Here is a 20,787-nt window from a genome sequence, read left to right as displayed (position 1 = left end):
ACTACCAATTAAGGGGATCAAATCCACAAATGGGAAGCGACTCCATCTTACCACAGCCCAAAGGCATAGAGTTTCACATGACAAAAGTGTTCTAACCAACTACCTTCGCCTAGACTCGTCTACATTGATCAACAATAGACTCAAACTGTGTATTCATCACTGGCTTAAGTAGAAATAGATATTCCACACACATTCATTCACGTTTCGAATCCAAATATGAGCATTATTCCAAAAGTTTATGCAATTAGACAAGTTTATCACGATCCAAAAATATAGGAAAAGACTATGAGGCAAATCATATAAACTAGACTACACATTCTCATAACAGAAGCTTTTCCTATATTGCACACAAAAACAAAAAAAAACTAAAGGAAAAAGGGAAAGATTTCACCAAATGCTTCTTGAAAACACACTAAGATAACATGAGATGCGGCGAAGCTCCTAATGCTACCTCCATGAGTCTTCATATCTGCACAGGTTAGATAGAAACAAACCAAAAAGAAACCAAAAGAAACTCGTTTTTTTTTATTTTTTTATAGGAATATGAAGAAAAACAAGGGAAAATCAACAAGGAAACCATTCACCCCCCCCAAGCTAGTATAGACATTGTCCTCAATGTCAGGCATCGAGAGACTACCTAGAAGGCAAAAAGGGAAAGAGAAAAGTACCTCATTGACTGGGTCTCGGGTTGCCTCCCGGAAGCGCTTCTTTAACGTCATTAGCTTGACGCAACACATGGATTACAGGTTGCCCATAATCAATACTTGCCATTGCAGTGGAGATAAGCTCACCATTCTTATTCTTGACAATAGTCACCGCCCCTTTCTTAGGTACTACAAACACAGGGGAAACCCTTCCTTGATGTGTTGGAAGGGATTTAAGCTTTACCTTTGGTGCTTCATTAGCCTCCTTTGCAGTGGCCACATCTAATGTATCTAGAAATTGCTCCTCCATGTCCCTGTTTTCCTTGTTCTCATTCAACTCAAAATCATGATTAGTATAGAATAATTCGTTACGCATATCAGAGACAATGGAATCAACAGTGTCAACCATCATGCAATTATCAGAATTAGAACAAGGATATTTCATAGTTTTATTTAAATCAAAATCTAAAACCTCCTTTCCTACTTTCAATGAAATCTTGGCACCCTTTACATCAATAAGGGCCCCCAAAGTAGCTAGGAAAGGACGTCCTAGAATTATAGGTATATGAACATCCTCATCCATATCTAGGACCACAAAGTCAACAGGTATGACAAACTTCCCCACCCTTAGGGGAACATCTTCCACTTTACCCTTTGGAAATTTGATCGATCGATCGGCTAATTGAAGGGATATGTTAGTGGGAAGAAGTTCTCCTATATTTAATCGTTGATAAACAGAATATGGAATGAGACTAACACTAGCTCCAAGATCACACAAAGCATTATCAATATTCATTTTGTTTATAGCACAAGGGATTGAAAAGCTACCCGGATCTCCTAACTTAGGAGGCATTTTGTTCATTATTATAGCACTACAGTGTTCAGTGAGGTTAACAGTTTCTACCCCTTCACAGTTTCTTCTACCACTCAATATATCTTTTAAAAACCTAGCATAGTTAGGCATTTGCTTGATAGCATCAGTGAATGGTATAGAAAGGTGGACTTCTCTCAAGGTCTCTAAAAACTTCCCGAATTGGGCATCTAGCTTATGTCTCACATATTTTTGGGGGTAGGGGTGTCTATGTAATAGGTCGGGTTCATTGGTTTGTGCTCCCACCTGTTCCTTTGGGACCTCATTAATTTTATCTTTTTCTCTGGTCCTCTCATCCTCACTTCCTACAACATTATCAGTGATAGGTGGAGTCACAGGTTGACTCCTAGGGGGTACTACTTCATCGCTCCCCCTCAATGTCTTTCCACTCCTAGTGGTGATAGCATTTACAGAGTTTTTAGGGTCAATACCTTGAGGCGGTAGTTTTGAAACTCCAACCCCATCTTTTATAGCACTAGCCAACTGAGAAATCTGGGTTTCAAGCATCTTATTATGTGTCATCACTTCACTAAAATTTTTATCAGTGGTGGACATAAAAGTGTTGAACATTTTGGCCTGGGACTCCATCATTTCCTCCAAGCTAGATCTCTGTGGTGGTCCATGAGCATAATAATTATCATTTGTAGCTCGGGAACCATGCACATTAGATTGTTGGGGATTTTGATTAGAGTACCCCTTATTATTATTCCAGTTTCCCCTGTTATTAATGCCGTTTCCCCCTTGATTGAATTGCCCTTGGGAATTATGATTCATTTGATTACCCTGTTGGTATTGGTTTTGATTTCCAAAACCACCATGTTGATTATAGGGTCCTTGGGAATTTTGGTCCCTTTGGCCTCTATTTCCCCACTGGTTTTGATAATCAAAATCATTACCTCCCTGATTATAATTGTTCCCTCTTTGATTAGGTGGCAGATATCTATTATTGTCATTCCTAGGTCCGTTATCATAAGACATAGCATTGACCTGTTCATTATTATATCTATTACCATCATTATTATTAGGATCATATGAGGGATCAAAATTACAAGCATTAGTATAATGATCATAAGACCTACAGTTTTCACAGAAAATACATCCTACAGGCATATTAGAAACGGAAGGATTAGGATTCATACCTCTCCCCTTAGATTGGGAGGGAAGATCTTGCAATGGCACAGAATCGAGCTTGGCTTTAATCACTGACATCTCCTTCCCGAGGTTCGTAATTTGTGATGTCAGGTTGCTAATGGCATTGAGGTGGTCCACTGAATAGACCGCTCCTCCACTCTTGTTCACAGCATCTCGATCGCCGTCTTGCCAATCCATGTGGTGTCGTACCACATCTTCGATAATATCTATGACTTTCTCTTCAGTTTTGTTCATTATTGGGCCACCTGCTCCGCATCCAAACTGGTCTTCCCTTGAGGACTCAATCCTCCATAGAAAATCTGTAAAACTTGATATGTTGGGATTCCGTGGTGTGGGCACTCTCTTTGGTACTCCTTGTACCTTTCCCATGCTTCATAGATCGACTCCCCACTCCTTTGCCGAAACCCTTGAATCAAGGCTCTAGCATCGGCCGTCTTCTTTTGAGAATAGAATCTTCCCAAAAATGCTGTCGTGACATCATCCCAAGTGTGTAGAGAGTTCGGCTTCACCTCCTTCTCTAACCATTCGAGAGCTCTCCCAATAAGTGAAAAGGGGAAAAGCTTCAATCTCACGAACTCTTGATTCACCCCATTAACCTTGATGGTATTGCAGTACTTCTCAAATTCGTTCAAATGAGCCAAAGGGCTCTCATGCTTGGCACCACTAAACTGCCTTCTCTCAATGAGGGTGATCATAGCCGGCCGGATCTCGAAATCATTGGCCTCAGTAGTGGGTGGAGCAATCCCACTTGAAGCTCTATACGCCCCAGGAGTTCCCAACTCCTTAAGGGGTCGTGGTGCTGGCCGATTGGGTTGGCGCGGTATGTCTGCCATTGGAACCTGTTGTGTGTTGTGTTCCTTTCCTTGAGAGTTTGATGACGTCAATCGAGATTTACGATTGCTCTTCAAAGTTCTTTCGATTTCTGGATCGAAGGGTATTAATTCTCTCTGTTTAGACCTGCGCATACACACTAACCAAACCAATTTAATAGCAGGGCTACAAGTGTAGCCAAAAGGGAAAAATCTTTTTGTGCTTTTTTTTATGATGAACTAGACTCAAGAAATCAAAAAGCAATTAACAAACACCGTTCCCTGGCAACGTTGCCATTTTGACAAGGGTTAAAATGGTCGCTACAATCTAACTCTCAATCAAACAATACTTATACGAACACCCTATAACCAAGTACAATGGCAAATAAAGGTTCGGTCCACGAGGAACGAGAGTAATTGCAAATCAATCTTAAACCTAAGCTAGTTCGAAATCAATGGAAAATGGTGTTCTAAAATACTACTAATAAGATGGAATAAATCAATAAACTAAGACACTAGGGAGAACGGGAATTCATCAAACCATCGGTAACTACGCAACAAGGAATCACAGAGACAAACGGGATATGCAAAGACTATATGTCTGATCAATATCATGTGATAGGAAGACAACGGGCAATACTAAGCTTGGATTTCTCATGCACTTAACATTACTCGATACATAATCAAACCACATTCAATAATGAAATACTCAATTCACAATCTCTTGTTCAAATCAAGGATATCATGCAATCAAATTCAAGATTCTAGGTTAGCTACTCCTATTATAATGAATTAACATGCAATCGCATATAATCAATTTAATCACAATCCGTTTATCAAAATCAATCCTCAATTACATAGATTACCTAGGCCGGGTTTCATCCCGAAACCCTAGCTAGGAGACTACTCACACATATTCATAATCAAAGCAATAATGAATTCCAAAAGCATAATAGATATAAACATGAATTCTGATTAAGGAATAATAAAGCTTGATTAATAAACAAGAATGAATAATACCAATTGTATTGATGCGAATCAATGGAAAAGTTCAGAACTTTGATATCCGTCGTTAATGAATTATACAAAGAATCTTCGCAAATCTTGCTTCAAATCAATCCAAGAACACTAAAATCTCTAGGAAATTCTCTAAGAAAACTAATGAATCTCTAATACTAAGAACGTTCTCCAATAACTCTCTACAAAGGCTCTCAAAACTATCTCTAAAACTGTCTTTGAATCCTCTTAAAGTCGGGCCTTATATAAGTCTTCTAATTCGGAGAAGTCAAGCGCGCAGTTAACCCTGGATCAGCACGGCCGTGCTGTATTTGGCACGGCCGTGCTAGCTTGTCAGTAAGTAAACCGGGTTTCTTCTTCAAATTGGCACGGCCGTGCTATATATGGGACGGCCGTGCAGCTTCCTGGCACGGCCGTGCTAATGCCTGGCACGGCCGTGCTGAATCTGGCACGGCCGTGCTAATGCCTGGCACGGCCGTGCTGAATCTGGCACGGCCGTGCTGAATCTGGCACTGGCACGGGCATGGAAATTGGCTTGGCACGGCCGTGCTAATGCCTGGCACGGCCGTGCTGAATCTGGCACGGCCGTGTTGAATCTGGCACGGTCGAGCAACATAGGCAGGAAGGTTGCAGGCACTTTGGTCTTCTTAAAACAGTCACAACTTCTTATCCAAAGCTCCGTTTGAGGCGTGCAATATATCGTTGGAAAGCTCTTCAAGTCTACTTTCCAATGCAATTAGAATCACTCCATTATCATTTGTATACCGAAAGTTGTGAGCAAAATAGTGAAAAGGTGTCATATTTGTGAATTATTCTGCCTTGTCTGCTACTTAACTTGCCTTTCAAGGCCTTGAGAACCGCAGCAAAGCCTTAGCTTGGTGGACTAGGATCGATAATAGCCTGATTACGCACCAATGGTTCGGGACTCGACATAACTTGGTCAACTATACCTGTTATCACACCAAAAACAGACCGAAACCCGTGAAGCACGTAATATGAAGGAAACGAGTGTAACAAGGCAATAAACGACCAAAACGGGCCTAAATACATCCAAAATCACCCATTTATATGCCTTAAAGCGCGCCCTAATGTGCGCTTGTCAGATATCCATTTTTAAAGATAGACAGAAATCAAGGAAAACAGCAACTATTAAAAATCTTTTATCCAACTTAGTCCAAAAGTCAAAAAGATAAAACCCAACTCATTAATCCAAAGACTTGAGTCTTCAGATTTCTGGGGGAGGGGGGGAAGAGGCACTATTAGTGCAGGTCATCTTCAAGCTGAAAGCTTTGTACTTAGCAGAATATTTGCGCAATTTCTCAAGTTCAGAAATAGTAAAGCATTCAGAATAAGACAAAGCAATTGAAGAAAAAGCATCACATTAATGAGAGTAATGCTCAGAAAGTGAGCTACAAGTTCAAATGTTTAAAGATCATATTAAAGCATCGACAGCCGCCCACAAGCGGAAAATTACAGCTGCCGAGGTACATATATAAAACAAGAAAAGCATTTTGTACGACAAGGCAAGCTGAAGCAAAAAACAAGGCAAAAAATTCAGAAAGCGGCAAGTCTAAAGTTGAGCGCACGATGAACCGCAAGATTCTGAAGACGACTGCCCGAGTTCCTATGCTTCAGCCCGAGGATCAGACTGATCAGCATTACTGGGTCCCACAGCGGCCTCAGTCCCAGCAGCAGAAGAGGCAGGCTTTGCACTCTGCTGAGCCTCCCTTTCCCTCTGTTCAGCCTCCAACTCCTTTCTCTCAGCTTCTTCTTCGGCTTCCTCAACCTCAAGGATCAGCTTCGATTGGAGTTGCTTACTTCATGTGAAGATCTTCGGGATCCTGGATCCATTCAGCACATTTGGACCAGTCGAGCTTCGACTCAGCATGTAGGCAGACTCTTCGGCACACTCTGAACCCGTTTCTGAAACCCATTTCATACTCTTCTTGGGTATAGATACGGACCTTGAGTAGAGCCTCAGTGTCAGCCAACTTCTTCTTTGTCTCCTCCAAGTCTTCCTTGGATTTCTTCAGCTCATCAGTGAGCTTGGAGGATGACTCTTTCTGCTCGTTCAACTCCTGCCGAACATGGGAAGCTTCAGTCTGAGTCTGGGTCAGCTTGTCTTCTTTGGCCTTCAGCTGATCCTCAGCCTCTTGGAGCTTAGCTTTCTGAGCTTCAGCGGCAGTAGCAACCTCTGAGAGTTGGACATTCCGAGCTTGGAGCACCTCTTCAGCAGCCATTCTGCTGGCTTCAAGAGCTTCCAACTTTTGCTGCACTTCGGCTTGTGCAGCAACTCCCTCTTGGATTCAGCTCCCGATGGCAGCCTTGAATTTGGGGATGTCCACTCTCATGTGCTCCTGAAGGAATTTCTCCCCTTCTATCAGTGGGGGAAAAACTTCCTTCTCCATAGCAGAGTAGAAGGTCTGAAGGGCTTCAGCAGCTTTCTTTTCGTATTCTTCTCCCTTCTGCTGCCTCTCTTCAGCCGCTGCTTGCTTCAGCTTAGCAAGCTTCAGCTCCTCCTCATCTACCTTCTTGTCATAATCAACAGCATCCACCCTCTCATGTAGGGTATCTATCAGCTCTACAGTGAGAGTCTGATTGTGCACAAACTGGAAACGGGATCACAAGTCAGTAAAAAAAAAAGAAAGAAAGAACTGAAAACTGAACTAAAGAGCTGAATTGAAAAAGAGATAAAGGCAAGGAAGGAGATTTACCTGCATCATCAGCAGTTGGTTAGACCTGGCTGGGTTAGGAACTGATCTGCTGGATTCGCCCATCCCAGCAGTGGCCTTCAGCGACCAAATCCTCGCCCTATCTACTTCGGACATGCCAGCAAAATCGCCGAAGTAGGCTGCAGCACCTTCTCGGTTCTGGACCCATATGAGGTCCCAGATGTGATCTGGAATTGGCATTCGGGGGGCCGAGAAACCCATTTCTCTAGATTTCAGCGTCTGGAAAGAAGGAAAGGATGACGATGGAGCTTCCTGAGTCTTAGATGGCTCAGCATCCTCCTTCTTCTCAACGAGTCAATTATTATGACTTCTGCTTCTTCTTCATGTGTGAGGACGAAAGCCTCAACCTCTCTTGCAATGTCAGCTGTGAAACCCTCAGCGTCGGGCATCACAGCATCCTCAGTTCCGTGCTCAGCAGCACTTTCTTGAACCTCCTCTTGGACCCCTCCCTTAGGATCGGGAGTTTTCTGATCCACCTCCATCTCAGGGGGTGGCAGAGGGGTCTTCGGTGGCGATTGAGGTGGTGGCTGAGGAACCCTCGGCGATCCACCTCCTTCCTAAGGTTCTCTTATCTCGATGCAAATGGTCATCGGCCTCCTCTGAAAGTCATGCGGTCCGATGATGTCCATCCTTCGTCTCCTTTTGTGAAGAGGCTGCTCGTCCATGTCTGACTCTTCAGACTCTTCCTGTACTTGATCTTCGGGACGAGCAAGGGCTTTCCCTTCTCTCTGTCTTTTACTCTCTTCAGACTGCAAAAGACAGGGGGCATGAAGAATGTGAGTAAAAACAAAACAAAAAACAAAAAACAAAGCTGAAAAGCTAAGTCCAAAAAGCTCACCGAGGTCTTCAGCAAAGCCTCGTCTTCTTCGGCTGCCCTAGCTGCAGCTTCTTCTTCAGCAGACTTGGAGGACCCTTCCCCTCCTTCATAAGCTTTAATAACCCGTGCAACCTCTTTGGTTGTACGGGCAGCTTCAGCTTCTTCGTCAAACAGCTGAAACCAGGGATCTCTCTTCTTCCACCAGGGCTTCTGCTTCTGATATAGAGCAACAACCTCAATTTGAAAATGGGAATGATCTAGATGAACTTCCCTGTGCTTCGATTCAGTGATAGAAGGGGTCCGATCAATTACAACTCTTTCTCGGTTAACGCCGAGACGATTGTAGTTAATGCCGACGTTGGTCTCGTCTCGCTCTAAAAAAGAAGAGAACAAAGATTAGTTCAGCTGGATCGGCACAGCAGAAAAGTGCGAAGCAAAAACAAAGAAAAAGAGATAATTAAAAGGCCTCGGCCCCATCCGAAGAAGGTTACCATCCCTAAACTTTCGGCTGAGGCCGACAGCTGCTAGCATGTTCTCTTGGAAGACGTAATGCGTATCGGGGAGCCAAGTCTCCGGAATATGCTTCATTCGGCCGCTGCCCCCTCGGTTCGGCAGCTTGCCGAAGATATTCTATTGATTATGGTTTAGATCTGGGCTGTTATCTTCGGGGGGACCTAAGCTTCCCATTTCGGGATCAGGCTCAGCAAGATACCTTGGAGCGCTGAAGACGTAAGGGTGGTCCGGGTCCATGGGCGTTCTGACCCAAATCCATTGACCCCTCCAGTCCTTATCTGAAGAGTCGTTCGGCCACATGGTTAGGTACTGGGGCCGGGACTCAATCCGGTACCACCCAGGACCGTGATCTTCGTGCCCACTTTGAATATTTGGCACTAGCCGATGGAGCTTTTTGAAGCAGTGCAGATTCGGCACATACCTGAAGAACTTACAGACCCATAAGTACGTCATCACCCTTCGGATGCTAATGGGAGTTAGCTGACATAGAGAAATATTATAGTGGATCAGCAAGTCTCGGACGAATACGTCCAAAGGGAACCTCAGCCCATGCTGAAGTTGTCTTGTGTACACCCCCACATATCCCGGGGTTGGACGATGGATCCTATCGGATGCCACAGGCATTCGGCACCAATACCCATCAGCTTCAAGGATGTCGTAATGCAATTCAATCTGCTCGGCAAACCGATACTGTTCAGCATTCTCTACCCACCACGAGTAGGGGCAGTTCTTTATCATGGCCGAAGCTGCTTCAGCATCCTCCCACTCTGAAAATCCAGGGAGGATATCCCAAAGGATGGCGGGAACTTCATCGTCCCGCCCAGAAACGCTCAGCCCCTCCAGTCCCTGAGGAGGAACCGAAGAAATTGGAGTCGCCCTAATCCCTTCAGCAGGGTGAGACTCCACTCTCTGTCCATTCCAGGTCCCAGTCCTGTTCCTAGGATCGGGAATCGGCCTTGCTCTTCTTGGAGCACGGGCCCTACCTCTAACTCCTCTCACCATGGTTGGGTTTTGAAGAAAAAGTCAAAAAAAGGAGAAAGAGTTCGAATGTGAAGAAAAATAAACTAAAATCAAAGGAAATTACCTTAATCTGAAGCGGAAATTGCCGATTTACGAGTTGGTAGTGACGAGTCTCAGTTTCTAAGCTTAATGCTTGGGGAATTTGCGAAGTTTTGACGCGGGTTCTTGGGTTCTCTCGAAAATTCTGGGTTGTGTCTGCGAAGAAATGAGGAGAGACGGTGCGCTTCTTTGATTATGTTTCCAGAAGTGGGAATTCTGGGAGTCCGTGCTTTAATTTCTCTTAAATACCCCAGTAAGTAACCGTTAAACACACGATCTCGTGATTAAACCGCCCATTATCCGTCCAACTTCCACAATTAGTCGCCCAACCGTCGTTATTTCATTAATTACGGTTTAAATTCAAATTTTTTGGATTAATTAAATCATTTACTTCCCTCCTTTTTCTGATTAATCAAACCCGACCCGTCATCCTTCCAAGTCGGGTCTGGGGGGCAAGTTGTTTGGGTCCAATTTAGTCCAATTGGGCCTAGTCATTAAATGATCCAATTAAAAAGCCCAAGGTCAAGGTTCATCTCTCCAATTGTGCTAAAGTCAAGATCAGTCCACAAGGCAAGTCAATTGGGCCAAGGCTCACATCCCCCATATATGCAAAGGTATAAAAGCCATCAATATCACATTTGTACATTCATTCAAAAAAGCCTCAAGCAATTAAATCTCTTGCATAGCTCTCTCTCTCTCTCTACACATTGTACTAACTTTAGCATCGGAGGGGCCTTCCTCGGCAACACCCCCGAGGCTAGTTTACGTGTGTTTGCTGTGCAGGAAACCCTCGGCCCAACATCACTTGGACCGAGCCCAGTCTTCACCATTTCATCGGACCTTCGACAAGGTCCCATTGTTTTCACCCGAAACACCCTGAAAAAAAAAAAAAAAAAAAAAAATATCAAAAGAGAGAGACTTTTCAATGACTACAATAAAATTGTAGACATTGTAATTATTTTCAATCTAGACCCTTTATTTACAAAAATCAATGTTGTCCATCCATTCAATTGACTTTAATAATTATTTAAACAAGCTACGAGACACACGCTACGCGTGTACATTATAAGAAATTTATTAATTTACTCATAATATTGTTATTGTGGATTTTTTTTTCGAAAATCAATACTTACATAAACTTTAAATTTAAGAATGAATTTTTTTTTTTTTGTCAATAGGACATCTACTCCACTTTGTGTACCTCAGTTAACCATAAAAAATATTGTTGATCGTTGAGTTTTTATATAAAAGATTGAAAACTATAAAGTAAACATCTTCGTATGTAGATTAGTTTGATGTATAATTTTTCCTTTTATTTTATCTAATAAATTTTAAGCTTTTTTTTTCTTTGTAATGTAGATTTTTTTGAGGGAACTATATTGGTATTAATTTTCCTTTTTTTTTAATAAAATCATGATATAGTTATCTTTTAACAAAGTTTAATGTGGTTTTTTTCAATAAAAAAAAAAGTAAATGTGGTTAGTTACATTATTTTTTATTTATGAAAAGTAGATAATTTTTGTTTGTTTTTAGTGATAATTCTGGTTAGTGGGTAGTTAGTTTTTAGTTTTGTTTTTTTATTTAAAAGAATATATATATATTCGGAGTAGTTATGAATGAATTTTTTTCTTTTTTTTAAAAAAAATATTACTTAATGAATAAGTAATTTTGTAAATTGAGAAGGGCATTTTGGGGAAAGACAAATTTATCACCCAAAATTCCTTTCTCTTTATATAGTAGTATAGATAGATATAAAATAAGCAAGAAAAAAAAACAAAACAAAACAAAAACCTGTTTTGCAGTTAATTTTTTTAATAATAAAAAAAAACTAAAACTAAAACTGCTTGTTACAATCGAATCTCCATTGTTATTGAAGTTTCAGCGCGGCGTTCAAATTGAGGATACTAGTATGCACTATGCAAACAGGAGGGTGATACACATACATTCAATGTATGTAGAGCCCACATACATTCCCAATTAGGTGATGCCACATAAGCTTGAGCCAAAAAAAGAAGAGGAAATATTAGGGGGAAAATTTCACCCTCAATGGCGCTAAGTAGTAACTTAAGCGGGAAAAATGGGTGGCGAAAATTCTTGGCGCCTAACCTCATTTAATGCACAATGAATCTTTGTTTTGTTTTTAATTTTTTTTATTAAATTTCTATTACTTTATAATTGATGGTATCACAACCATATTACAGGTTAATATGAAAAGGACGCCGGCGAAGATAAGCAGGACGCCGGAGAAGATGAACAGAGTGGGTGAAAATTACGGAATCCAACACCGACAATAATTTCTCAGATGAAGTTATCCGAATTTTCTATTCGCGAGCATGTTTACTGGACAAAAAAATTCGATTTTGGACAATCAAAAATCCACCATGATCGATTTATTTCAAACATTTCTTTAATTTAATTAAAAAAAATTCACTTCACTTATCTATCACGCTTTTCCAATTAAACAATTGATGGTGAACGGCTAATTAATTAAATTCCAGTATTGATATCTATTTAGATAATATATACATTATATTGAAATAATGTCATTCATTTCTCGTATTAAGATTTCTACTAATTTCCAAACTGGATTCTGAACTGGAACGGGTAATTAATTTTCAGTCACTGCAACTTTCATGGCTGAAACATAGATACATATATATTTAGTAACAAGTACAAATGTTTAAGTAAAATCATATTTTTCCACTGATCATGTACAAATTCAAATGTGTTAAATTGTTTAATCAATTACTAATTAAATATGTAACAAATCCTATACCGACCTTTATTAAGGAAAAGTAACTATTTTTATTAGCGTATACTAAGTATACTTAAAATAATTAACTATTTATATTAACAATTTGCACAGTACACCCTGAAACCCCGAATACAAATGGCTTGCTAGGTTATTTTATAATTAAAAATAAATAAAACTAATCAAACAGTTGTTGTTACTATATAATAAAATAAAAATAATAATAATAATAATAATAATAATAATAATAATAATGATAATAATAATAATAATATTAGCGAGCTATTGTTACTTAGGGCTTGTACCGGAGTTTATAAACTCTACTTTGCCTTTCGTACTTGTCCCCCTAGTACTTTTGAGGCGGCTCATCAGCGCACTTTTGACGACTCTTCGATCTTCTTTGGAGCGTATTGTTACTGCTTCAGGACCTGGGTTTGGCGATTGACAGTGGCGGCTTCCACTCGACCATTTGCGTTTGGAGGCCTTGGTGTTTATTTTGCAGGTGATGTTCGGCATTATGGTTTTCTTGCTTCTCGGTTACTGTCTACTAGGTTGCAGACAAAGATTCTACGACATGCTGACATTGTTGGTCATGGTCTAGCTTTTGAAGACACTTTGGGTTTGTTTAATGGCGCGGTGGAGTTTGATTTTTTAAGTAATCCTAGTGAGGTCGATGCCCCGAAACTCATGAAGAAATTGGCAAATATATATTTCACGAAGGTGACCGATTCTTCATTATCCACCTTTTCATTATCCCCTCGTCTATCATCATTTTGGAAATCTCAGCAGGGAGATCACATGTCTGCTTGGCTTCATGTCGTTCTTATTTCAAGATTGGGTCAGACTATGACCGCAAAGACTTATCGATATCAAGTTAGATAAAATATACATTATATTGAAATAAAATGTCATTCATTTCTCGTATTAAGATTTCTACTAATTTCCAAACTGGATTCTGAACTGGAACGGGTAATTAATTTTCAGTCGCTGCAACTTTCATGGCTGAAACATAGATACATATATATTTAGTAACAAGAACAATTGTTTAAGTAAAATCCTATTTTTCCACTGATCATGTACAAATTCAAATGTGTTAAATTGTCTAATCAATTACTAATTAAATCAGTAACAAATCCTATACCGACCTTTATTAAGAAAAAGTAACTATTTTTATTAGCGTATACTTAGTATACTTAAAATAATTAACTATTTATATTAACAATTTGCACAGTACACCCTAAAACCTCGAATACAAATGGCTTGCTAGGTTATTTTATAATTAAAAATAAATAAAAGGCCAAATTAGAAAATAACACCTGTTAAAAGACCGTATTTTGATTTTAACACCTTAACATTTCAAAGTTTTATTATAACACCTACTAAAAAATTAAAATTTTGGTTTCACCACCAGAAAACGGATTCCGTGACGGAAATTGTGCGTGGGCCCCACAAGTTAGTTCACTTTCCAAATTTCTTCCCATTCATTTCGACTATTTCCAGATTGTCTGTATGAAAATTGATAAAATCCACAAGTTCCAAATATTTTGAATGATGGAGGAGCCAACTACTGACCCTCAGTCTGAACCAACATCAGCTGAAGAGGTTGCAGAAAATGAGGACTTAGCAACCGAGATTTTTCGATTCCAGCCACCTCACCCACCCCACCCCTCGCCGGCGACCTGCCCAATTGCCGAAACCCCTCCCCCCTTCCTCCACCACCCCGAAACCCCACCCAAAACCCCCTTCCCCTCCCCTTTTCGATTCCAGCCACCTCACCCACCCCACCCCTCGCCGGCGACCTGCCCAATTGCCGAAACCCCTCCCCCTTTCCTCCACCACCCCGAAACCCCACCCAAAACCCCCATCCCCTCCCCTTTTCGATTCCAGCCACCTCACCCACCCCACCCCTCGCCGGCGACCTGCCCAATTGCCGAAACCCCTCCCCCTTTCCTCCACCACCCCGAAACCCCACCCAAAACCCCCATCCCCTCCCCTTTTCGATTCCAGCCACCTCACCCACCCCACCCCTCGCCGGCGACCTGCCCAATTGCCGAAACCCCTCCCCCCTTCCTCCACCACCCCGAAACCCCACCCAAAACCCCCTTCCCCTCCCCCCTTCTGTCATTTGTGTCAATAAATCAAATGGGTATCCAAAATATTTCCAAAAAAATTAAAAAAAATCAAGAATTTTGCCAGAATTTTTCAAAGATCAAATTTTTTTTAATGGGGTTTTTGAAAAGGATGGAAATTGTGAGTGGGATTGAAAGAATAAGTATAAATGAAGGATAACTGGTTGGGTAATTAATGGAAGGGGAAATAGTCGAAATGAATGGGAAGAAATTTGGAAAGTGAACTAACTTGTGGGGCCCACGCACAATTTCCGTCACGGAATCCGTTTTCTGGTGGTGAAACCAAAATTTTAATTTTTTAGTAGGTGTTATAATAAAACTTTGAAATGTTAAGGTGTTAAAATCAAAATACGGTCTTTTAACAGGTGTTATTTTCTAATTTGGCCTAAATAAAACTAATCAAACAGTTGTTGTTACTATATAATAAAATAATACTAATAATAATAATAATAATAATAATAATAATAATATTAGTGAGCTATTGTTACTTAGGGCTTGTACCGGAGTTTATAAACACTACTTTCCCTTTCGTACTTGTCCCCCTATTACTTTTGAGGCGGCTCATCAGCGCACTTTTGACAAGACTCTTCGATCATCTTTGGAGCGTATTGTTACTGCTTCAGGACCTGGGTTTGGCGATTGACTGTGGCGGCTTGCCACTCGACCATTTGCGTTTGGAGGCCTTGGTGTTTATTCTGCAGGTGATGTTCGGCATTATGGTTTTCTTGCTTCTCGGTTACAGTCTACTGGGTGTAGATAAAGCTTCTACGACATGCTGACATTGTTGGTCATGGTCTAGCTTTTGAAGACACTTTGGGTTTGTTTAATGGCGCGGTGAAGTTTGATTTTTTAAGTAATCCTAGTGAGGTCGATGCCCCGAAACTCATGAAGAAATTGGCAAATATATATTTCACGAAGGTGACCGATTCTTCATTATCCACCTTTTCATTATCCCTCGTCTATCTGCATTTTGGAAATCTCAGCAGGGAGATCACACGTCTGCTTGGCTTCATGCCGTTCTTATTTCAAGATTGGATCAGACTATGAACGCAAAGACTTATCAATATCAAGTTAGATAAAATATACATTATATTGTAATAATTTCATTCATTTCTTGTATTAAGATTTCTACTAATTTCCAAACTAGACTCTGAACTGGAACGGGTAATTAATTTTCAGTCACTGCAACTTTCATGGCTGAAACATAAATACATATATATTTAGTAACAAGAACAATTGTTTAAGTAAAATCCTATTTTTCCACTGATCATGTACAAATTCAAATGTGTTAAATTGTCTAATCAATTACTAATTAAATCAGTGACAAATCCTATACCGACCTTTATTAAGAAAAAGTAACATTTTTCTGTTAACTTCATTATTCTTGCCCAAGTATGACACTATGAAATCTTACATTAAATTATCTTTTCAATAGCCAAAGACTTATCATTGCTAAATTATCCATTCTGTTTATGACTTATTTCATGAATAGGATCTTCTGTTACTAATAAAGAAAGTTATATATTCAAAAAAAATTTCAGACAAATGTATGGTTACTAATTAATTTACTAAAAAATTAACAAACATAGGTTTGTGGGGGGGGGGGGAGGGTTGTAATAATAATAATATTAACAATACTACTACTACTACTACTACTACTACTAATAATAATAATAATAAAAAAAATAATAATAAAAATAATAATAATAATAATAATAATCATAATAATAATAATAAGAATAATAGATGAAGAAGATGAAAAAGAAAAATCATCACAATAACAAGTATTGTTCGGAAAACAATAGTAAAAATGACTTGACTTTGCTTTATGAGCTCATGATAAATGAAGACTTTAATTTTGAATTTAATTTTTTCCGTAGATGAAATTAAATAGGTCAATAGATTTGTGAAGAAATAATACACTTTTTATAATTTAATACTCCGTGAAATAGAAATTTGCTTTGACAAGTAAACTGACTATCTTTACTGTTGGAAGGTGATCCGTCAAAATACATTTTACTGTTAACTTCATTATTTTTGCCCAAGTATGACATTATGAAATCTTACACTAAATGATCTTTTCAATAGCCAAAGACTTATCATTGCTAAATTACCCATTGTGTTTATAAGTTATTTCATGAATAGGATCTTCTGTTACTAATAAAGAGAGTTATATATTCAATAATTTTTCAGTCACGTGTATAACGTTACTAATTAATTTATAAACAAAATTAACAAACATAGGTTTGTGGGTGGGGGGGGTGTAATCATAATAATAATAATATTAACAATAATAATATTAACAATAACAATAATAATAATAATAGAAATAATAATAATAATAATAATAATAATAATAATAATAGAAATAATAATAATAATAATAATAATAATAATAATAATAATAATAATAGATGAAGAATATGAAAAAGAAAAATCATCACACTAACAAGTATTGTTCGGAAAACAATAGAAAAATGACTTGACTTTGCTTTATGAGCTCATGACATGCTTATAATATCTTTCATCTAAGTTTTTTAATAGGGGCTTATGTTAAACACTATTTTCAAGAGATAGAGATTTATGCCGTCTTTAATTAGTGTATATATATGAGATATGTTGCATATCAATACGGACTATATACAAATGAAGACTTTTCAATTTAATTTTTTTCGTAGAATGAAATTCAATAGGTCAATATGGGATACTAGTCTATTAAGGTTTTGTGAAGAAATAATACACTTATTACAATTTAATACTGCGTGAAATAGAAAGTTTCTTTCACAAGTAAACTAACTATCTTAAATGTTTGAAGGCGATCTGTCAAAAAACATTTTACTGTTAACATCATTATTGTTGCCCAAGTATGACACTATGAAATCTTTCACTAAATGATATTTTCAATAGCTAAAGACTTATCATTGCTAAATTATCCATTGTGTTTATAACTAATTTCATGAATAAGATCTTCTGTTACTAATAAAAAAGGTTATATATTCAATAGTATTTCAGTCACATGTATAACGTTACTAATTAATTTACTAACAAAATTAACAAACATAGGTTTGTGGGGGGGGGGGGTTGTAATAATAATAATAATAATAATAATAATAATAATAATAATAATAATAATAATAATAATAATAATAATAATAATAATAATAATAATAGATGAAGAAGATGAAAAAGAAAAATCATCACACTAACAAGTATTGTTTGGAAAACAAGAGAAAAATGACTTGACTTTGCTTTATGAGCTCGTGATATGCTTATAATATCTTTCATCTAAGTTTTTTAATAGGGGCTTATGTTAAACACTATTTTCAAGAGAAAGAGATTTATGACGTCTTTAATAAGTGTAAATATATAAGATAAGTCGCATATCAATACAGACTATATACAAATGAAGACTTTTCAATTTAATTTTTTTCGTAGAATTAAATTCAATAGGTCAAAACAGGATACTAGTCTATTAAGGATTTGTTAAAAAATAATACACTTTTTATAATTTAATACTCCGTGAAATAGAAAATTGCTTTGACAAGTAAATTGACTCTTTTTACTGTTGGAAGGTGATCCCTCAAAATACATTTTACTGTTAACTTCATTATTTTTGCCCAAGTATGACACTATGAAATATTAAACTAAATGATCTTTTCAATAGCTAAAGACTTATCATTGCTAAATTATCCATTGTGTTTATAACTTATTTCATGAATAGGATCTTCTGTTACTAATAAAGAAAGATATATATATTCAATAATTTTTCAGTCACATGTAAAACGTTACTAATTAATTTACTAACAAAATGAACAAACATAGGTTTGTGGGGGGGGAGGGGGGGTTGTAATAATAATAATGATAATATTAACAATAATATTATTAATAAAAATAGTAATAATAATAAAAATAATAATAATAATAATAATAATAATAATTGAAATAATAATAATAATAATAATAATAATAATAATAATAATAATAATAGAAAAATCATCACACTAACAAGTATTGTTCGGAAAACAATAGAAAAATGACTTGACTTTGCTTTATTAGCTCATGATATGCTTATAATATCTTTCATCTATGTTCTAATTAGTGTAAATATATAAGATAAGTCGTATATCAATACAGACTATATACAAATGAAGACTTTTCAATTTAATTTTTTTCGTAGAATGAAATTCAATATGTCAATATAGGATACTAGTCTATTAAGGATCTATGAAGAAATAATACACTTTTTACAAATTAATACTCCGTGAAATAGAAAGTTGCTTTGACAAGTAAACTGACTCTCTTAACTGTTTGAAGGTAATCTGTAAAAAAATATTTTTCTATTAACTTCATTATTTTTGCCCAAGTATGACACTATGAAATCTTACACTAAATGATCTTTTCAATAGCCAAAGACTTATCATTGCTAAATTATCCATTGTGTTTATAACTTATTTCATGAATAGGATCTTCTGTTACTAATAAAGAAAGTTATATATTCAATAATTTTTCAGTCACATGTATAACGTTACTAATTAATTTACTAAAAAAATGAACAAACATAGGTTTGTGGGGGGGGGGGGGGTTGTAATAATAATAATAATAATAATAATAATAATAATAATAATAATAATAATAATAATAATAATAATAATAATAATAATAATAATAATAATAATAATATTAACAATACTACTACTACTACTACTACTAATACTACTACTACTACTACTACTACTACTACTACTACTAATAATAATAATAATAATAATAATAATAATAATAATAATAATAATAATAATAATAATAGGGTAGGATTTGCAATAGCTAGAGGAATGGCGGACCAGATTGTATCTCGGCTTCCCACTAATTTATTGTAGGTTGTATGACTTTTTTTTTGAGATATAATAATAATAATAATAATAATAATAATAATAATAATAATAACAATAACAATAACAATAACAATAACAATAATAATAATAATAATATTAATAATAATAATAATAATAATAATAATAGATGAAGAAGATGAAAAAGAAAAATCATCACAATAACAAGTATTGTTCGGAAAACAATAGTAAAAATGACTTGACTTTGCTTTATGAGCTCATGATAAATGAAGACTTTAATTTTGAATTTAATTTTTTCCGTAGAATGAAATTCAATAGGTCAATATAGGATACTAGTCTATTAAAGATTTGTGAAGAAATAATACACTTTTTATAATTTAATACTCCGTGAAATAGAAATTTGCTTTGACAAGTAAACTGACTCTCTTTACTGTTGGAAGGTGATCCGTCAAAATACATTTTACTGTTAACTTCATTATTTTTGCCCAATTATGACACTATGAAATCTTACACTAAATGATCTTTTCAATAGCCAAAGACTTATCATTGCTAAATTATCCATTGTGTTTATAAGTTATTTCATGAATAGGATCTTCTGTTACTAATAAAGAAAGTTATTTATTCAATAATTTTTCAGTCACATGTATAACGTTACTAATTAATTTATAAACAAAATTAACAAACATAGGTTTGTGGGTGGGGGGGGGGGTTGTAATCATAATAATAATAATATTAACAATAATAATAATAATAATAATAATAATAATAATAATAATAATAATAATAATAATAATAATAATAAATGTTTGACAATTTGAAAACTTACACTAAATGATCTTTTCATTGCTAATTTATCCTTTTTCTTTATAACTAATTTCACGAACCAGCATTCCATGTTACTAATTAACAAAGTTATATATTCTACAGTTTTACAGTAACATGTATATTGTTACTAATTAATGTACTAACCAATTGAACAAAGATGGGGTTGGGGGGTATTAAAACTATTAATAATAATAATAATAGTACTAATAATTATAGTAATAATAAACATACTAATAATGGTCATAATAATAATCTTATAATAATAATAGATGAAGAAGAAGAAGAAACATCATCACAATAACAAGTATAGTAAGAATTAAGTTTTTCAGTTACATTATTTACATAGAATTAAATTCAAGCCGATGATTAATTTTTCAAAGGAATATGTCAAATCGTGATGCTAGTTTTGTAAGGAATTTTGAAGAAATAAAACACTATTTACAATTTAATACTCTGTCACATAGAAAGTTCCTTGGGCAGGTAAACTAACTCTTTTAACTGTTTTAAGGTGATCCGTCAACAAATCTTTTAGTGTCAACTAGGGTTGCTCATGTATGACACTATAAAATCTTGCACTCAATGATCTTTTCAATAGCTAAAGAGTTATCATTGCTTAA

The sequence above is a fragment of the Chenopodium quinoa genome, unplaced genomic scaffold (assembly GCF_001683475.1).
Source record: "Chenopodium quinoa cultivar QQ74 unplaced genomic scaffold, ASM168347v1, whole genome shotgun sequence".
NCBI classification, from domain to species: domain Eukaryota; kingdom Viridiplantae; phylum Streptophyta; class Magnoliopsida; order Caryophyllales; family Amaranthaceae; genus Chenopodium; species Chenopodium quinoa.
The sequence above is the reverse complement of the archived record's forward strand: the minus strand, read 5'-3'. Positions refer to the sequence as shown.